Source organism: Ammospiza caudacuta, chromosome 11, assembly GCF_027887145.1.
Source record: "Ammospiza caudacuta isolate bAmmCau1 chromosome 11, bAmmCau1.pri, whole genome shotgun sequence".
Classification (NCBI taxonomy): Eukaryota; Metazoa; Chordata; class Aves; order Passeriformes; family Passerellidae; genus Ammospiza; species Ammospiza caudacuta.
This window is the reverse complement of record NC_080603.1, coordinates 1,275,783-1,294,504: the sequence shown is the minus strand read 5'-3', so window position 1 is coordinate 1,294,504 and position 18,722 is coordinate 1,275,783. Positions and strand designations below refer to the sequence as shown.

General features: G+C 52.6%; 1 pseudogene; it reads right to left on the bottom strand.

Moving 5' to 3' along the window:
- The window catches only part of LOC131562396 (zinc finger protein 721-like), a 277,587-nt pseudogene that overhangs the window by 132,777 nt on the left and 126,088 nt on the right, over positions 1-18,722 (bottom strand).

Genomic DNA, 18,722 nt, shown 5'->3' with positions numbered 1-18,722 from the left:
GTTAAAGTAACTGTTATTGTCTTGGTTTGAAAAGACAGGTGTCAGCTAAGGAAGGCAGGTTCCTCCCCTGGAATGGAAAATGTAAACCCCCTCCCTCTGAATTGTTGTAATTTTGAAATTAAGGGGCTCTCAAGCAAAGATATAGGAATAGGAATAACAGGTTTTATAAGGAAAAATTAAAAATACAAATGCTGTAGTACAAACAAACAAAACCACTGACAGAGTCAGAACAGTACCTGACACCTTGTGGGTCAGGGTATTGGCAGCAGTCCCAGTCAATGGTGGCTGCAGCCCTCCTGCAGTGCCAGGTGTGGTTCTGTTGGAGCAGGGAGCCTGGAGAAGGGTGGAGTTTTCCTCTGAAGGTCCAGGCTGCTGCAGATGGGCTGGGGAATCTTCCGTCCTCTGGGAATCCAGTGGAGAAGACAGCTGCTCCTCTGGGAATCCAGTGGGAAAAGGCTGATCCTCTGGGAATCCAGTGGGAAAAGGCTGCTGTGGTGTTCCAAACCTCAGATTCTATCCAGGTAGGAATGCTTGGCTCCTCCTCCTGGGCGGAGCATCACCTAATGGCAGGATGTCATTTTATCAGCCATGCAGGGACACTCAATGGCCCATTAACAGCAGATAATTAATAATTAATGGCCAGTCCATTATCAGAAGATATCTCCTGGAGGGAGGATTGGTTGTGGAAGAGATAAACTGCCCAATGAACAGAAGATAACTGCCCCACCTCTGACAGATGGCAAACAGAACACACACTTATCTTGCAATCGAGGACCTGTCCTCACTGGCTGCCCCCATTCTCCAGAGTTCATGGTATCCAGGGAGGCCACAGCTGCTGATGTTGGGAACAAACAAGTTGGGTCTTGGTTTGAGAAAGCTCCAGAATCCATTTCTGACCCCCGACAGACAGAGCAAAGGCAGAGCCATGGGGTTTTTATAGGGTATCCCAGGGCTGGAGTTGGGGTTTGGGTCAAGGGAGGAGTTCTTAGCAACACAAGAAGGGTGAAATCAAATTCCTGCCTCTTAGACACAGAGCCACTCCACACAGAATGTGTCCCCAAGTCCTAAATTCCCCCTCAAACTCCTGATTAATGGAGGGACTTTGGACATCTTTGATCAATTTCATTCATTTAACCCTGTTTGGCTGCTTTTAAGAGATGAAGATGAAGCAGAGGAAAATTCAGGCCAAACGTAAAGGAGAAGCAGCCAGGTGTGTTCCCAACACGGATCACAGGAATGTGAGTGACCAGGGCTGTGCCCAAAGTGCCTCCTCCAGTGGGGGATGGAGCTGGAGCAGCGCACGAAGCTCCTCCCGCACTCGGGGCACTCGCAGGGCTTCCCTTACCGGTGGCTCCGTTGGTGCTTGTTCAAGTGAGAGCGCTGTGAGAAGCTCTTCCCACACTCCTCACACTTGTAGGGCCTCTCCCCAGTGTGGATGCGCCGGTGGGTGATGAGGGTGCAGTTGTGCTTGAATCCCTTCCCGCAGTCGGGGCATTGGAAGGGCCTCTCCTCTCTGTGAATCCAATAGTGCTTGAGGAGATAGGTGCTGGTCTTAAACCTCTTCCTGCATTTATCACACTCGTAGGGCCTCTCCCCTGTGTGGATCTTTTGGTGGCGGATCAGCTGGGAATGCAGCCTGAAGCTCTTTCCACATTTCCCACACCTGTGCGACCGTTTTCCAGTGTGGATGTTCTGGTGCTGAATCAGGTTGGCGCTCTGTCTGAACCTCTTCCCACACTCCCCACACTCGTAGGGCCGTTCCCCAGTGTGGGTCCTCTGGTGCCTGATCAGGGTTGAGCTCCGACTGAAGCTCTTCCCACATTCCTCACACTCGTGGGGCCTCTCCCCACTATGGATTTGTCGGTGCATGACAAGATGGGAATTGTGCCTGAAGCCCTGCCCACAGTCGGGGCAGTGGAAGGGCCTCTCCTCTGTGTGCGTGCGCTGGTGCTGGAGGAGATCAGACCTGGACTTAAATCTCTTCCTGCACTGATCGCACTCGTAGGGCCGTTCCCCAGTGTGGGTCCTCTGATGCTGATTCAGCTCGGATCTCAAGCTAAACCTCTTCTCACACTCCTCACACTCATAGGGCCTTTCCCCAGTGTGGGTCCTCTGGTGCCTGATCAGGGTGGAGCTCCAGCTGAAGCTCTTCCCACATTCCTCACACTCGTAGGGCCTCTCCCCAGTGTGGACCACCTGGTGCCTCATCAGCTGGGATCTCAAGCTGAAGCTCTTCCCACATTCCTCACACTCATAGGGCCTCTCCCCGGTGTGGATTACCTGGTGCCGGATCACGCTGGAGCTCCGGCTGAAGCTCTTCCCACATTCCTCACACTTATGGGGCCTCTCCCCAGTATGGGTTTGTTGGTGCATGACAAGATGGGACTTGTGCCTGAATCCCTTCCCACAGTCGGGGCAGTGGAAGGGCATCTCCTCCATGTGCGTGCGCTGGTGATGGAGGAGATGGGAGCTGGTCTTAAATCTTTTCCTGCATTGATCACAATCGTAGGGCCGTTCCCCAGTGTGGGTCCTCTGGTGCTTGATCAGGTTGGAGCTCATCCGGAACCTCTTCCCACACTGCACACGTTTCTGGGGCTTCTCCCCATCATGGAGCTGCTCATGGAGCACCAGCTCCGAGCTCTGGCTCCATCTCTGGCCGCCTTCGTGGCCCAGGTTGGCTCTTTCCCCCTCAGATCCCCACCAGCTGCGTTTGCAGCCCTTCCTCGTGCGGCATCTCCAGGGCTTTTCCTCCGTGTTGGATTCCTGCGCTGTGGAGCCGCTCAAAACGGCCTCTTCCACCAGGTTCTGCCGCGGGCATTTGTCCTCCCTGCTCTCCATGCTCAGCTCCTGCTCTGGGGGAGGAAGGACAAGGACAGGATGGGATTTGCCTCCATACCACAGGCAAGGGCAAGGAGATCCCGCCAGGGCTGAGCTGCAGCCGGGGCCATGCTGGGCTAGGAGATGGAGCAGCACAGAGGGGAAAAGGGCACTGACTTCCTCCTCACCTGCATCAGTGTCCTGGGGCATATTCCTCTGCCTTGCAGCCTCCCAAGGGTTGGGAATGGGAAATCCTGGTTTGGGGAACACAAGGGATGAGCACATTGAGTTTGAAGGTCCCTCTGCCCAAGTCCATCTCTAGGAGTCACTGGCAATCTGGGTGGCATAAAAACCTCCCAAACACCAAGATTCAGCCCTGGAAAAGCCTCCCAGGAGTTTCCTGTGCCTGGTCCCTCCTCTTTGGTGTTTGGGGGTTCCCCCTGTCCCAGCTGCTGGGGTCACGCTTGGATTGGGGGCCCCCATTCTCCTCGGTGCCTGCCCTGCTCAGGCTGCTGGCAGTCCCAGCAATGCCAAAAGCTCCCCCCTCTTCGCTCTCCCCATTTCAGGATGCCGGGGCTGTTTGGGCTCCTGGGCTCCCTTCTCCCCTCATTCTCTGCTCTGGGCTGCAGCGGCTCCAAGGAGTCCCCCCTGCCCCTCTCCAGGCTCTTGAGGCTCCCGCCAATGGCGGCGTTCCCCCTCTCTGGGCTCCCCACTTTGGGCTCCTGGGGGACACAGGGCTCTGCTCCTCCAGGCTGCCTCTGCCGGCACCGCCACTGGCACCCCCCGATGTCCCCCCGAGGGGCCTTTTCTGCTCAGCCTTGGACTGCTTCATTCTCCAAACATCCCCCCAAAAACCCAACCCAGGGACCCCCCGGGATATCTGGGCTGAGCTCCCTCCCCCTCCCCGCTCACCTGCTCGATGGTGAGGGGGGGGTGATGATCCCACAGGTGGGGGCTGCAAATTCAGGGAAGGAATGACTGGGTGGTTTTCTTCTTTCCTTGATTCTCCTTTGTCCCTCTTCTTCCTCCCTCTCCTCTTCCATCCCTCCTCCCCCCTAATCCCGCCACCCCCTCCATCCCTGCCCTTCCCTTCCTCCTCCTCCTCCTCCAGCAGCAGTCACACTCTCGGTGCCCTGTTCCCGCAGCCCTCGAAGCACTCGGCAGGAGCGGGGATGGAGCTGGGACAGGTCGGGATGGGCAGCGCGGGGCTCTCGGCTGCTCCCAGCCGCTGCGGGCGGGGGGAACCCGGCCCAGGCCAAAGGAGAGGCAAACTGGGGGCTGCACATCCAAACTGGGCCTTGCTGGGGACCCTGCCTGGCCACTGCCAGCCCTTGGGGCTCCTCTCGGCACATCCGCCGGGGGGGAGCGCACCAGGGCTGGGGGATCCCAGCAGTGGCAGCACTGGGACTGGTTTCTACTGGGAGTGACTGGGAATGACTGTGAGCATGCTGAGGGACACTGGGATATACCTGGAGTGTCTGTTAACCATACTCGGATGACTGGAACCACAGTGGGAACAGGTGGGACCATGCTGGGGAGAACTGGGACACCATGCTGGGGGTACCTGGGAGCGAGTGGGAATGACTGGATGTACACTGGGGACAACTGGGCATGACTGGGACCATGCTGGCAGGGATTGGGATCATCTATGGAGTACCTGGCACTATACTGGAACAACTGGGATCACACTGGGAGGAACAGGGAGTGACTGGAACCTTGCTGGGGGCTACTGGGATCACAGTAGGAGGAGCTGGCCAATGCTGGGAGTGACTGGCATCATACTGGATCATACTGGCAGCCACTGGGACTGCACTGAGGGTGACTGGGAGTGGCTGTGAGCAACTGGCATCAGGCTGGAAGCAACTCAGGGCAGCTGGGAATGACTGGGAACATGCTGGGAGCAACTGGGATACACTGAAACCACAAAGGGGGTAAATGGCAGCAACTGGAGCCACACTGGATGATCATGGGAGCAACTGCACCCATGCTGGGATCCTACTGGGATCCTATGGGAAATGGCTGGGATCATACTGGGAGTGACTGGGAAGGTGCTGGTTCTGACTAGAACCATACTGGAAGTGACTGGGAGCAACTGGGCCCACACTGGGAGTGCCAGGGAGTCACTCTGAGCATGACTGCAATAACGCTGGGAGTATCTGGGACTGACTGGGGTCATACTGGGGGTGACTGGAACCATACTGGGAGTGACTGGGAGTGGCTGTGAGCAACTGGGATCATGCTGAAAGCAACTGGGGGGAACTGGGAGTGACTGGGAGCATGCTGGGGCTGACTGGGATATACTGGGAGAGACTGGGAATCACTGGGATCATACTGGAGGCTCCTGGGGTAATCCTGGCATTGACAGGGAGCAACTGGGATCATAATGGGGGCCACTGGCATCATACTGGGAGTGACTGGGATCATCCAAGAAGTGAGTGGAACCATACTGGGAGCGACTATTGCTCCTGCTGGGGTCATCCTGGGAGCCACTGGGATCACACTTTGGGCAACTGCCAGAAACTGGGATCATGCTGGAGGCAACTGGGAGGAACTGGAAAAGACTGGGATCATTCTGATCTAACTAGAACTGTACCAGGCCAACTGGGATATGCTGAGACTGTCTGTGACCATACTGGGGGGACTGGAAGCACACAGGGAACAGCTGGGACCATGCTGGGGGCAACTGGGAGTGAGTTGGACCTCGGTGAGAGGGACTGGGACTATTCTAGGGACAACTGGGACCATGCTGCGAGGAACTGGGAACAAGTGGAACTACTCTGGCAGCAACTGGGATCATACTGGTTTGACAGTGGGAGCAGTTGGATCCATGCTGGGTGAGACTGGGATCACACTGAGGATGACTGGAGTCATACAGGGATTGACTGGGAATGGCTGTGAGCAACTGGAATCGTGCTGAAAGCAACTGAGGGGAACTGAGAGTGACTGGAAGCATGCTGGGGAGGACTGGGATATACTGGGAGAGACTGGGAATCACTGGGATTATATTGGAGGCTCCTGGGGTCATGCTGGCATTGACAGGGAGCAGCTGGGATCATACTGGGGGCCACTGGCATCCGACTGGGAGTGAGTGGAGTTACACTGCAAGTGACCGGGATCATACTGGGAGTAACTGGGATCATACTGGGACTGACTGGGATCATACTGGGAGTTACTGGGATCATACTGGGAGTAGCTACAATCGGACTGGGATTGTAGGGGGTGTGATTAGTCCCTGTCTGGGGGGTGCTGGGAGCTGCCAGGCGTATGCTGGGAGCCGAATGCGCAGCCACTGAGGAACTGGGAGCAACTGGGAATGGCAGGATGCAGCTGCAGCAGCGGCAGCTCCCCGGTGGCCCCGTGCCAGTGCCGCTCGTGGTGCCGGCTCTGGCTGTGCCGAGATCCCGCTGGAAGGGGATCCCAGCCAGGGACCCCATGGACACCAACTGGGGGAAGCCCGGGCCGGGCTCCGACAGCGCCACGGGCAGAGAACGCAGGGACAGGAGAATTGGGGGGACACCGAGATTTGGGGGCTGGGGGGCACGGGGGAACCAAAGGGAGAGCTGGGCAAGCAGGGAATGGGGTTTGGGGGTTCCAGGACTGAGAAAAGGGGAGGCTGCGGTGGGTAGAGGGGGCACGGGCTGGGCTAAGGGGGTTCCTGCATGCAGGAAAGGGAGCTCCAAGGATCCCTGGTGTCCCCATTCCCAGCAAAAGGTGGGAAAACCCGGGATGGCCGGGAATAAGGGTCCCAGGTGTCCTCGGTGTTAAGGAAAGGAGGGGCTGGGAAAGGCAGGAACTGGGGTCCAGGGGGTCTCTGCGGGAAGGAAAAGGGGGCTCTAGGGGCTGGGAGAGGCGAGATGGCCGGGAAGGGGGTGCGGGGTGGATCCCATGCCCGGGAATAGGGGTGCGGGCGTTGTTGGTGCCGGATCAGGGGGTGCAGGGTGGATCCCATGCCCGGGAATGGGGGTGCGGGGGATCCCGGTGCCCAGGAATGGGGGTTCAGGAACCCCCGGTGCTCCGGGATGGGCAATCAGAGCGTCCCGGTACTGGGGATCCCCCTCAGCTCTCGCCGCCCCCCGGGCCCCAGGAGCGCCCCCAGCGCTAGAGCTATCGTGCCGCTCCTCCTCACTCCCAGTGTGATCCCAGTATGGTCCCAGTAGAACTCAGTCACCCGCGAGCTGCTCCCAGGATGATCCCAGTACAGCCCAGTCACTCCCACTGCTGCCATCCCCCCCACCCCTCGCCCCGTTCCGACCTGACCCGGCTCCATCCCCGCTCCTCACGCCGGCTGCGAGGGCTCCGGGACTGGACGAGGAGGAGGGAGGAAGAGGCGGAGCGGCAGCAGGAAGCGGCGGGAGCACAGGACGGCCGGAATCATGCGGCTCCAGCGCTGCCTGAACTCTGGAACCCAAGAGCATCGCCCCCCATCCCGCAGGTGCCCCCTCTCTGGGCTCCCCACTTTGGGCTCCTGGGGGACACAGGGCTCTGCTCCTCCAGGCTACCTCTGCCGGCAGCCGCCACCGGCACCCCTCGATGTCCCCCCGAGGGGCCTTTTCTGCTCAGCCTTGGACTGCTTCATTCTCCAAACATCCCCCCAAAAACCCAACCCAGGGACCCCCCGGGATATCTGGGCTGAGCTCCCCCCCCCCCAATCGCCGCTCGCCTGCGCTTTGTGAGGGGCGATGATCCCACGGGTGGGGGCTGAGAATTCAAGGAAGGCACGACTGAGTGCTTCTTTCTCCTTTCCTCGATGCTCCTTTGTCCCTCCTCTTCCTCCCTCTCCTCTTCCATCCCTCTTCCCCCCTAACCCCGCCTCCTTCTCCCCCTCCAACCCTGCCCTTCCCTCCCTCCTCCTCCTCCCCCAGCAGCAGCCACACCTTCGGTGCCCCGTTCCCGCAGCCCTCGCAGCCCGTGGCAGGAGCGGGGACAGGTCGGGATGGGCAGCGCGGGGCTCTCGGCTGCTCCCAGCCGCTGCGGGCGGGGGGAGCCCGTCCCGGGCCAAAGGAGAGGCAAACTGGGCAAACTGGGGGCCTTGCTGGGGACCCTGCCTGGCCACTGCCAGCCCTTGGGGCTCCTCTCGGCACATCCGCCGGGGGGGAACGCACACAGGGCTGGGGGATCCCAGCAGAGGCAGCACTGCCAGGGACTGGGCTGGACTGGGATCGTACTGGGAGTGACTTGAGCTGTACTGAGTTTGTACTGACATCATACTAGGATCGTACTGGGATTGTACTGGGTTTGTGTTGATATTATACTGGGAACATACTGGGAGTGGCTGGGATTGTACTGTGTTTGTACTGACATCATACTCGGATCGTACTGCCATTGCAGGCCAGCGTGTGATCGCACTGATGGACACTGGGATCATACTGGGATCATACTGGGAGTGAGCAGGAGCCTGCGGGGAGCAATTGAGACCATGTTAGCGGCAAATGGGATACACTGGGAGTGACTGGGATTATACTGAGGATGACTGGGAGTAGCTGTGAGCAAGTGGGGACATGATAGGAGCAACTGGGAGGAAGTGGGAGTGACTGGGTGCATGCTGCAGGTGATTGGAAACTGCTGAACTTCAACTGGGATGATGCTGGAGGTGACTGGGATCATACTGGCAGTGAGTGCCACTACACTGAGGCTGACTGGGAGTGCTTGTAAACAAATGGGATCATACTGGAAAGGACTGGAAAGATGCTGGAGGAAACTGGGGTACACTGGGAGATACTGGGAGTGACGGGAAGGAAAGTGAGGGTGAAAGAGAGCAACTGGAACCATGTGGAGCACAACTGGTTCATACTGGCAGGGACTGGGAGCACACTGGGATCATCTTTGGATCATACTGGGAGGGACTGGACTAATACTGGGAGTAACTGAAAGTGACTGGGAACACACCCTGCACATCATCCCCCATACTGGGCCTGACTGGGAGCATGCTGGCAGCAAATGGCATCATACTGGGACTGACTGGGTTGATCCAGGAAGCAACTGGAACCATGCTGGAGGCAGCTGGGACCTTACTGGGAGAGACTGGAAGCAACTGGGATTACACTGGGACCACACTGGGAGGGCTGGCATGTGACTGGGATCAAACTGGAGCTTACTGGGATCATATTGTGGCTGAAAGGGAGCAACTGGGATCACACTTTGGGCTACTGGGCGCAACTGAGAGAAACTGGGACGATGCTGCAAGCAAACTGGAGAAACTGGGAAGGACTGGATGCATGCTGGAGGCAACTGGGATATACTGGGCATGACTGGGGGATCATATTGGGATAACTAACACCTTACTGGGGCCACTGGCAGTGCCTGGAAATGACTACAGACATGCTGGGTACTACTGGGATATACTGGGAGTGTCTGTAACCATACTGGGGGGACTGGAACCACACTGGGAACAACTGGGACCATGCTGGGGGCAACTGGGAGTGAGTGGGACCATGCTGGGAGGGACTGGGACCGTATGGGGAGTAACTGGGACTAGAGCAGGGGCAACTGGGTTCAACTGGGACCATACTGGGAGTGTCTGTAACAACAGGGGAGTGATGGAAGCACATTGGGAACAGCTGCGTCCATGCTGGGAGCAACTGGGATCACACTGGGGGCACTGGCATCAGACTGGGAGTGACTGGGAGCAACTGGGATTAGACTGCAAGTGATTTGGGTCATACTGGGACTGGCTACACTCATACTGGGATTATACTGGGTGTGAATGGAACCTGACTGGGGGTTACTGGGAGCTACTGGGCCCGTGTTGGGAGGAAAATGTGACACACTGGGAGCAACTGGGATCGGCTGGAAGGTACTGGAACCGTGCTGAGAGGACTGAGACTACAACTGGGATCATACTGGGAGCAACTGGGACCACCCTTTGAGCAACAGATAGAAACTGGGATTGTGCTAGAGGAAACTGGGAGTGACTGGGGAAGACTGGGATCATTCTGAGGTAACTAAAACATACTGGGAGTGTCTCTAACCATACTGGGGGGACTGGAACCACACTGGGAACAGCTGGGATCACGCTGGGAGTAACTGGCACGATGCTGGGGGAAACTGAATCTACCCTGGAGGCAACTGGGCATGACTGGGACCCTGCTGGGAGGGACTGGGACTAATCTTGGAACAACTGGGATCATAATGGGAGGAACTGGGCACATCTGGAATTATGCTGGGAGCAGCTGGGATCACACTGGGATCACAGTGAGAGCAGCTGAATCCATACTGGGTTACACTGGGATCTCGTTGAGAGCGACTGGAATCATACTGGGATTGACTGGGAGTGGCTGGTTTTGTGGATTTTGGGGGGTTTGTATTTTGGGGGGCTTTATTGGCATTTTGAGGGGGAGTTTTTCTGGAAGTGTTTGGGGGTTTATTGAAATTTTTGTGGCTGTTTTTGAATTTTGGGGCTTTTACTGGGAGTTTGTTAGGATTTTTTGGGATTCTCAGAAATTCTGGAGGTTTTATTGGGATTTTCAGGAGACTCTGTGGGCATTTTATTGGCATTGTGGGAGCATTCAGTGGGATTCACTGGGGATTTGGGGTTTTTTGGGACTTTTGGTGGGATTTTTTGGGTGTTGCCAGAATTTCTTTGGATCTTGGGGGGAGATTTTGTGGGACATTTTATGATTTTGGGGACATTTTTGGGGGATTTGCAGAGTTTAATCAGGATTTTTGGGATGATTAGGATTTCAAGAGATTTTTGGGCTTTTATTGGGATTCTAGGGTGTTTTAATGGAATTTTGAGAGATTTAATTGGGATTCAGTGGGTTTTATTGGGACTTTTGGGGCTTTTAAGGAGATTTTGGTGCCTCTGAGCCTGTCCCCACACCCAGGGAATGCCCCAAAGCCCCCCTAGAATTCCACTAAAATGCCACAAAATCCCCAATAAGTATTAAAAAACCCTCAAAAACCCCAGAGAATCTCTAAAAATCCCAGTGGAACTCACTCAAATTAAAAAAAAATCCCAAAAATTTCAACAAATTCCCCCCCAAGAAAACCCCAAAACCCGAACAAAACACCCCAAATCAACAAAACCCCCCCAAAATCACGCAACCATCCCAAAACCCAATAATTCTCCTCCAAAAACCCCAATAATTCTCCCCAAACTCCCAACAAAATCCCCTAATGCCCTAAAAAGCCACTCTGAAACCCCCAAAACCCCTCTCAAAACCCCGAAATCCCCACAAATGCCCCCAGAACCCCCCAGACTCAGTGGGGCCGTCCCGGATCAGGGGGCACCGGCCGGTGGAACAGCAGACACTTCAGGCGGCCCTCGGAGCTCTTTGGGGAGGGGGCACCATGGGAGACCCCCAAAAACCGGGGAGGGGGGGAAACCCTGCTGTGTCCCCGCCCCCTGAAACCCCCAGACCCCGGTTCAGGGTGGGCCTGGGACCCCCCGGGACCCCCAAATCTCCCCCGGGACCACTCCAGGATCCCCAAACCCCCCAGAGTCCCCCAGGGTTGGCCCAGCACCGCCCTGGACACCAAAACCTCCCCAGGACTCTCAGACCCCCCCATTTCCTCCGAAAATTCATCCCAGACCCACCTGAGACCCCCCCCCAAATCCATCAGACTGCCCCACATCCCCCACAGACCCCTCAATCCCCCCCAAACCCTATGAAATCCCTTCAGACTGCCCCGTATTTCTCCAGAGCCACCTCAGAATCCCCAAGATCCCCTCACAACCCCACCGTTCCTCTCACAATCCCCCAAAATCCCCTCAGACCCTCCCAATTCCCCTCAGATCTCCCTAAACCCACCTGAGAACCTTCCAGACCTTCTCAAGCTCCCCCAAAGCTCCCTAAGCCCCCTCAGACCCACCTCAGATCCCCTCATTCTCGCCAATCCCACCGCACACCCTCGTGTTTCCCGTCGATGCCCCCAAAAATCCCCAATTTCCCCTCAGACCTGCCCCAAACACCCCCCAGTTTCCCCCCGGCTCACCGCCGCCGCGTGCGCGGGCTCCCCAAGGCAATAGCGGCGCGCCTCGCCGAGCCAACCAATGACTGCGCTGCACTTCGCAAACCAACAAATCACGGCGCGCCTCTCCATAACAACGCCCGCCTCCTCCGCGCTGCCTCAGCCAATCAGAGGCGAGCCGGGAGCGGCCCCCCCCCCCCATCTCCTGCCGGTCCCGGCCCCCCCGGTCTCGGGCGGGTGCCCTGGGGGCGCTGGGAGCGGCGGGAGCGCTCCGGGAGCTGCTGAGGCGGCCGGGACGGGAGCGGGAGGGGCCTGAGAGGGGGTCGGGGCAGGGTCTGGGGGGCTCTCAGGGGGTCCTGGGCCAACCCTGGGGGAGCTCTTGGGGGTTGGGGGTTCCTGGAGTGGTCTCGGGGGAGATTTGGGAGTCCCGAGGGGTCCCAGGCCCACCCTGAACCGGGGTCTGGGGGTTTCAGGGGGCAGGGGCACAGCAGGGGTTCCCCCCCCTCCGGTTTTTGGGGGTCTCCCATGGTGCCCCCTCCCCAAAAAGCTCCGAGGGCCGCCTGAAGTGTCTGCTGTTCCACCGGCCGGTGCCCCCTGATCCAGGACGGCCCCGCTGAGTCTGGGGAGTTTAGAGTATTTTGGGAGGCTTTTTTTGGGATTTGGGGTTTTGGTACATTGAGGGACTGTGAAAAATTCCAATCACTTGTTTTTAAAATTTTTATAAGTTTAATAGTAATAAAATGGTTCAAAAAATAGTAACACAATTAGAGTAATAACAATTTGGACAAATTGAATTAAGACAATATGAGACAAGAAAAACAAAGAGTTACGGATGTCCGGGTACCTTTTTCTGGGCATGAGGAACCCGAGAAAGGACCCCCGGTAACAAAGGATTAACCATTAAGAACAATAGCCCGTTGAATATTCATACACTTCATATGTGATGCATAAATTCCATTCAAACACAGGATTCTGTCTGGTCATTGTCAACTTCTTCCTTCTAATCCTAACAGCACCTCCAAGGCGGGAAGAAGTTCATTTCTTCTGATAAGAAGGCAATAAATTCAATAAATAAATTTCTCTGAAAGATTCAGGTGTCCTGTGACTGCTATCTCTCTGCAAGTCCTTTCTGTTAAACAAAGCATCTTACATAGCATAGTTTCTATTTTAACAATTTTTATAACCGAAAACTATATTTAACACAGTACTTAAGAGAATTAATACAGCATTAATTTCTAACACAACACATATAACATTCATTTTAATATTTGCGAAAAGCCAATCATAAAATACATGCATTTTTCACAATCCCCACATTTATTCTTTGTAAATAATTTGGCTTGAACAATATTTCTTATCTACTTGCATCTTCTGGACTATACTGGCCAAATAAAACAGGGGATTACACAAGGAAGAAACATAAAAACAGTTGTAACACAAAATGAAAAATCTTAATTTCTTGTAATACATTCCCCCACCAGTTAGATTTAACATTGTTTTCTAATTTTTGGACTGGTACCTGGGTTACTGTATGCATATATATTTTTTCTTCTTTGATTTCTTTTGCTTTTGCTAGAATGACTTTTCTGTGGTCATCAATTTTCAACAATCTGATATATTGAACTTTCCACAAACACCCCTTTCTTAGGCCAATTAATAGTCTAAAGCCAACTTATTCTGATATCCTACAGTTTTTGTTTGGCTTAGCTGGCTTAATATTAACTCTAATGCTTGGGCAGCCTTATTTGCTACCATTTCTGTAACTGCTTGGAGTCTTGTAATACGATTCAACAGAAAATTTGGAGTCAATGCAGAGTTAGATTGCTGTGCTGGTTTTACCTTTTCGTTTATTATTTCTTTTTTTACCAAATCTTGAACTGTGTCTTCAAGATTAAATTTAAAACAAATCCATCTCTCTCCTTTTGGACATTCAATTCCAAATCTATTACCACTTTTTCCTAAGTTTCTTGTAATCCAATAATTTACTCCATTTTGCCTACAGGTTCTTAATTTGGATGGGTCATAACAGTGGCTGTTGACATAGGTGTGTGTAATAAAAGAGGAACTTTGGTTTCTTTCTATGTGATGCTTTCTGTAGCATTTTTGACACGATCTTGCTGGTATGCCGAAAGGGAAAAGGCAACAAATGAGTGCCGGAAACAGGAATAACAGAGGGCCAGTATGGCTTATACTCCCACCTCCCATGCCTGTGAGGCTGCATCCCACAGCAGGTGTATTTGATCTTCTCGGTGGCGAATACCGAGGCCAATCTGGTCTCGCCCTCTATTTCCTTTTCACTTTCTCTTAACTAATTTCTAGGCAAATTGTTTTCGACACTCTTTAACTGTGGTCTCCTACCTTTCCTCAGGTATCTCCCATTCAACAGGCACTAGAATTTCCCATCCACAAAACAAAGTTATTACTTTAACGCCTTTTTGCAAACAGAGCATAAATTTTGTGAATTACAATACTAATTACTCTGACAATTTAAGCATTTACTTATAACCCAGCTAGCATGTCCAGTATTGGAATGAATCAAATGAAGCTTACTAATGGAAATGGTAATTCCCCTTCTTCCCTGTACAATTCTCAGGCTAAGGTCAGAATACAAACACAGTCTTGATCCTTCTATCTGAAGTTTTCCTCCCCCAAAGAGATGTTTTGTTCAGGCAGTGCTTGAAACTAGTGATATAAGTGTTGTCTTATTTCTTAATTCAGTGTTATTCTTTGTACATTTCTCGGATAATTTGGGTTTTTCTAAACTATTACCACTCAGTCCCCATTGGAAAGTCAGTTCAGTATCACCCAGTTTAAATGTGATAGTCCATTCCTCAGGTTTCTTCACAAGTCCTTTGATTCTGCTGGCATGAATTCACCTTCTTTCTGTGATTCTGATTGTTGCTTCAGTAGTACCTTGAAAGGACTTCTTAATAGCATAGTAATAAAAGAAAGATAATACTGTGTTAACTTTTACGATTCGTGGGGTTTTTTCCCAAACTTTCTGGGTTTAGCTAAAGGCTTTCTCCATAGCAGCCTCTTCTTCTATCCAACTGTGCTAATAGCTGCAGAGGCAAATTCTTCTTTCTGTGAGTTACAGTTAGTTAAATAAGAAAAGCTAGACCAATTTTAACACGAGATGTATTACATCTATTGCTTTTTACTTTTGGGGCAGCATTTAATTGTTTTAGCTTTACAAACCTATTCTTCAGAAAAAAAAAAAAAAACCAACAACTCTTTAACAGCAAGCAAAACACACAAAAGGAAAAAAAAAAACCAAAAACCATCTTACTTAAGAAAAACAAACCGCTTTGTGAGGTTTGGAGAGTCAGCAATCTCTGCTTTGATTTTATCTTTGAGTGCTAGTCCCCCCTGCCCCTCTTTTCACAGCCCTGCTGTCGATGCTGTTCTTGGCCCTTCCCCCGGTGCGGCCCCTTGGCTGCAGGGCCGGAGCCGGGGAGAGCAGCCCCGGGCATGGGGACCCTGGGGGCTGCCCTGGGTCTCTTTTGCCCTCTCTCTCTGTCTCTCTCTCTCTGTCTCTCTCTCTCTCTTTCCTTCTCTCTCTCTCCTTTTCTCTTTCCTTCTCTCTCCCGGCCCACTTCCCGGGCCGACGCTGCCATCCTGGGCTCGGCACCCCGACAGTGTGGGAGCCCCCCGGCAGCTCTGCCCCGGAGCCAGCCCGCTCCTGGCCGCAAACCTGTGTCCTCTGCTGCCAGCGCCGCCCGGGGCACCTCCATGGATCGGTCCCTGCCGCAGCCCCGAGACCCCGCCGCTCTAGGGAGCGCTCAGACACCTCCCAGCCCTGACAACCCCAAACTTGGCGTGCTCCCGGTGCTCAGGTGCTCCTGACATTCTTTCTCTTTCTCTAGGCAACTTATCCTCTTTTCCTTTCAAGCAGGGCCTGTTCTGCTAAGGCTTTTCCGGACCCCAGTGTGGCATTGAATAACCTCCCAACAACCATGTGTTAAGACATTTCTCTGCCTTTCATGCAAAAACCTTCATTCACACTTCTGCTCTCTTCGAGCACCAAGATGTCATCACTTCACATTCTAACATCTCAGAGTTTCTCAACTACCTCTCTACTTCAACTTCTCTCTTTCTTCTCTCTCAATTGTAACCCTTATGGGGTCGATATTTAATCTTCCCCTATTTCTTTCTTCTGCCTAAACTTCTTTGTTGATTTTTTTTCCTTCATCCTCTTGGCCTAATTTCAAAACTCTACCTGTCATTTTCCTATTTTCTGATATAACTCTTATTCTTAATTGCACTTGTAAGACTCTTCCCAATAAATTGCTACCTGCCCCTGGGACCAATAACACATCTCCCATCTAAATTTTAGTTTCTTCCTTCAATTACCACATCTTTAATGACTAGAAATTTAAAACTTTCTCTTTTTGCCCCTGTTACTTTCACTATATGTTTGCTTACATTATAACCTTTTGGGACATTTAACAGGCAGGTTCTCTTTGCCCCTGTGTCTATTACAAATTCCAGTTCTCCCACTTTTAAAGTTATCACAGGCTCCAGATGGTACTTGTCTCCAAAAAAAATTAGAACCTATTACTTTATTTATTTTATGTGCCCATTTCTTTAAAGATTTTCAGATCTTCCGCTTACTTAGGACCATTTTCCTTTTTCTCTCAAGTTTGTTTATCTATTTAGTTGGAGTTTCTTCTTTCCCCTTTAAAAGCTGCCCTTCAAAAACCTTTTGTTTTGGCATTTCGCCTTTGATATGCTGTCTCATTTATTCTCTTGGTTATGTAATTACGATAACAATTCATGTGTTTACTCCCCTCCTCATTATTTTAACCCCACTCAGGAGGTACAGTTGGCATTTTGTCTTCTCTGGGGGTCTCCGGAGACTATCTTTTTCTTAAGCTTTTATTTCAGTTGCTCTGATTGCTTTTCTTCCTGAGAAAAATATTATTTTCATTACCAACCACATCTCTTCTCAAGTATAAATGTTTGGACCTAAAAGTTGGTCTAATTGTTCAGCTATGCCTATGGGATTCTCCAAATATCCCTTTTATTTATTTCTTAAAATTTCAGACCTCAGATGAAGTCAAAGGAGCATTTACAAACTCTGATCCGTCCCCTCCTATGAGAACCTCTCTTAATGGAAATAGACCAATCTCTTTATCTCATTCTTTTTGGATTTTTATCTTCTACAGCCTTTCTCATGTACTTTAGGAAGAATCAGGAGAGGGCTTTCTTCTAACTGAACTTTTAGTGTTTCGATAAAGTGATTATTTTAGAAAGTTCCCCTGAGCAGCCGGAGCTGTGGTTACCAAGGGAATGGAGCTCAGGGCAGGACGGGGAGACTCGGCCCAGCTCAGGGTCTGGGGGCTCCAAAGGCGGGGTCTGCAGCCGGGATGGCCCGAGGGGATCGGCCCAGCTCAGGGTCTGGGGGCTCCAAAGGCGGGGTCTGCAGCCGGGATGGCCCGAGGGGATCGGCCCAGCTCAGGGTCTGGGTGATCCAAAGGCGGGGTCTGTGGTTGGGATCACCCGAGGGGATCGGCACAGTTCAGGGTCTGGGGGCTCCAAAGGCGGGGTCTGTGGTTGGGATCGCCCGAGGGGATCGGCCCAGCTCAGGGTCTGGGGGCTCCAAAGGCGGGGTCTGCAGCCGGGATGGCCCGAGGGGATCGGCACAGTTCAGGGTCTGGGGGCTCCAAAGGCGGGGTCTGTGGTTGGGATCGCCCGAGGGGATCGGCACAGCTCAGGGTCTGGGGGCTCCAAAGGCGGGGTCTATGGTTTGGATCGCCCGAGGGGCCGTTCCGGTGCAGGCCGAGCTGGAGCGGGGATCGCCCCCTCACGGCTCACGGTGGCTGATCCGGCACAGACAAAGCCGGGACTGACCCCGGCTGCAGCGGCGGGAGCCGACAGAGTCAGGGCAGCCGGGGATGGGACAGACGGGACCCCCTCGGTGCGATCAGCGCGGTAACCGCGGTGCACACGGCAGGACAGGCCCCCAGCCCCGGCACGAACTGCGGAGCGGCCGCGGGCCAGGCGGCCGGACCGGGACAGACGGACCAGGACAGACGGACCGGGACAGACGGACCGGGACAGACGGACTGGGACAGACGGACTGGGACAGACGGACTGTGCCGAAGCCGGCACAGGGGCTGGGAGGGCTGGTGCGAACGAGTGGGGGAACGAACGGGAATGGATGAGGTAATTTGTTCTCAGCTCTATACTTTCCCCGTTTTGCTTTTATTGCCTTTCAAAAGTGTTATTTTATTACAGCCTCCCACCTCCCCAGCATGTGGTATACTCTTTTTCTTCTGGATTAAACGGGTTTTACAAATAAATCCAGAGTTTAACAAATCTAAACTACGGCTTGGATACTTTGAAATGGTCGACGAGCTAACTCACGACCTTCTCATATTGTTTTTCTTATCACCCTTTTATTTATCTTTTGGCAAATTATACATGTTTCAGGTACTTGTTTTTCTACTCTAAAAGTCTCAGTGCACCCATAGTTCTTTAAAAAAATGAACACACAAAGCCTGAGTATCCCACCGGGCTTTTTTTGATACATGTCCTCTGTTATTCCCTAGTGAGTGTTTTATTATCTAATTGTCTTCCATCAAGGTGTTTCAATTTCCCCGATTCATATTGTTCGCCACCTATCTTGTTTTAATTCCCTTTTTTTGCTTCTCTAAACTTTGGAATTTCCAATTTTTCTTCATTTGGAGTAAATATTAACTCTTTCAGCTCTATTTTCTGCTGCATCTTTAGCTTCCTGATCTGCCAAATTATTTCTTCTTATTTCTGGGTCTTTACCTTTTGGTGTCCTTTAATATGTAGTATTGCTATCTCCCTTAGGTAGTTTTAATGCCTCTAAAACCTCGAAAATAAGTTTCTCATGTACTAATCTTTTTCTTCTTTAATTAAGTAATCTCCCTTTTTAAATTTTTCTTAAGGTATGTGCTACTCTAAAGGCATGCCTTGAATCAATATATAACTCCTTTCTTTTGTGTTAAATTTTCTAATGCTCT